The sequence below is a fragment of the Nyctibius grandis genome, chromosome 3 (assembly GCF_013368605.1).
Source record: "Nyctibius grandis isolate bNycGra1 chromosome 3, bNycGra1.pri, whole genome shotgun sequence".
Lineage (NCBI taxonomy): Eukaryota > Metazoa > Chordata > Aves > Nyctibiiformes > Nyctibiidae > Nyctibius > Nyctibius grandis.
Window position 1 is genome coordinate 79,277,787 of NC_090660.1, and position 2,500 is coordinate 79,280,286.

Sequence of the window (2,500 nt, forward strand, 5' to 3'; positions counted from 1 at the left end):
TAGAGATTTTGTGGAATAATTTTGGTTCTGAGGCAGTCTTTGTGACTTTTTTTAGCTATGACTTTGTGAAACTTCGTTATAACTCTCATAGAGGGCCCCTGGCGGGGAGAGATTTTTTTATTTTTCAATATTGAAGATGCTGTAACCTCTAATGGATGCATGTTCCATCATATGTTACATACAATCAGTAAATTATCCCAGTAATCTTTAATTCCTCATCAAGGTATAATGATTTAATCTACCTAATCTGATAGCAAACATGGCCACAAAGACTGTAAACAGCTCAAGTATGGAAATATACATTATGGTTTCTATCTGTGTGTCAGTTCAAAGATTTAGTATTTGTTTTAATTGGAATGAAATATACTCTTGTTTATACAATTGTGATCAGAGGGCTGATGTCATTGTTTAGTACTGATTAATACTGAAGTTACGTAAGGAGACTGATAACTATAAATGTGCAGTTTATTTAAAATTTTTGATTAAGTAACAGAAAAGATGTTATGACACTTGTTACTGTGCTGGTTTTGTTTTTTACTTTGGTCATGTGATGGAAGTTTTAAAAATCTAGTTTAGTTCTGCTAAATCTTTTAAGGCTGGAAATCGCAACAGCAAGACTGTTCAATGCAGGGTTGTGGGAAGAAGGGGAAGGGTGAGATGCTATGCTGCAGAACCCATTTTGTATCTGCCTAAAATTATTTAGTGCTCATGAATGCCATCCTGGTTGCAGTATACTGTGCATGCCCCCGACTATTCTGGCAACTGTTTTTGTGCGTGTGCTGGACACTATGATGCCGTGGTATACTTGCAGTATGGCTAGAGCTTACTTCAAGCAGCAAAGGTTAAATGCAAAGCCACAGATAGGGCTAGAATAGTTTTAGGCAGTTGCATCTGGCTCCGTTTGCTGTATTAACTTCTTCTTTACCAGTTAGTTTTACCTGCTAAAGAGTTTTCATCCTGACTGATCCTTACATGGTTCTGAGTAGGACAGCGTTACTTTACATGCATCCCTGTATCATTGCTGGAAAACAAAACAGAACTACTACTGCCTGTTTTCCTCAAAAAAACTTCTTGTGTGCGTGTTGGTGCCAGCCAAGTGTATGTCTTCATACTTGCATGCATGTTTACGCATGACTGAAATAGTCTCGTGAGTGCAGTTGCTGAGTGGATACATGTTAAAATGCTTTATACCAGCATTGTTTATCCTTTTGTGTCAGAGTTGAGAGATACCAGTGTGAAGACATTTATACTAGTCCTCTACAGATGGAAGGGGCTGGGATTTTCTTTCTGGTCTAACCATCCTTGTGCAACTTTTTATCCTTGTGCAACTTTTTATAAGGCCTTAGGAGGAGAATGTGTTAGATGCATAGGCTTTTTCAGGATGCATGCACTGTTTGTACAGATTGCCAAATGGGAAGGTAAACATGCTTGTCTCTGGACTAATTAGAGAATTATTAGGTTTTCATGCTCTTTGTGATCAGATTATTTCAAAAGGTTTTTAAATTGCATGTGTGCCATGAGCATAATTAACCTGGATCTCATCAATGATTAAAATTACACACCAAGCTTTGTGACGTTTGATTCAGGAGCAATTAGGCTGTCATTTTAGCCATCTCAGATACCAAAACTAATTTTGATTCATTTTCATTCTATGCAAATCTTCTGATGTATCTTAAACTGATCGCTTCCTCTCTCTGATTTAGCTGACAAGATTAGATTTGATTACACTTAAAAAAAATTAAGCAGCTATCCTTCATACTTAATATCTCAGTGACCTTCACTGAAGCCTTTCCTAGGCAAGGATTTTTTTTTTTTTAATCCCAAAATCACACTGAGTGATTTTATGCAGGGATATAGCACCTGGCTATTATGTATATAAATATATATTGTCTAGCAATGCAAAATTTTTAAATTAGATTTCCTTTTCATATAAATGAGAAGATGGAGAAAACATTAATGCTTCAGATAGCTAAAACAATAGTTTTCAGGATGTAATCAAACTTTTATACTTACTTAATTGAAAACTTACCTGATAAATTGGCTACTGCTTTCGTCTAAAATTAATGAGATCTATCACTCTGACTTATGACTGGAATGAAGATTGCTTACCTCCTGCATAAAAACAAGGCAGAGTCTATATCATAGGCTGAAAATAAACACTAAAGTTTCACAGTACTCAGCTGTTGTGTACAGTGCCATCATTCTGCAAACTGAGAGATCTGCAAGGACTCGGAGTAGCTTAGGCTGTAATCAGGCTATTATTACAGTGGCTGGAGCTTTGCAGGCTCACAAAAAAATGAAGGAAAGCAGACTTTTAACCAATGTGTGCCCAACTTTCCTCTGGTGCTTTTACCCTGCTGCCAGACACTGATACGGCTTTTATAGAGTGCATCTTGTTCTCAGCAAAGGGAGTTTATGGTCTAAGATGCCTGCCTGCAAGAAATGATTGAAGGATTTTCATCAGTAGGGCTTGCGTATGATTTGTTAAGCTAGGGGAGAT

General features: G+C 37.0%; 1 protein-coding gene across 1 annotated transcript in view; it reads left to right on the forward strand.

Annotated features, from left to right (window-relative positions):
* ZFHX4 (zinc finger homeobox 4) overlaps positions 1-2,500 on the forward strand; it is a 162,186-nt gene that overhangs the window by 19,806 nt on the left and 139,880 nt on the right. The window lies entirely within an intron of this gene.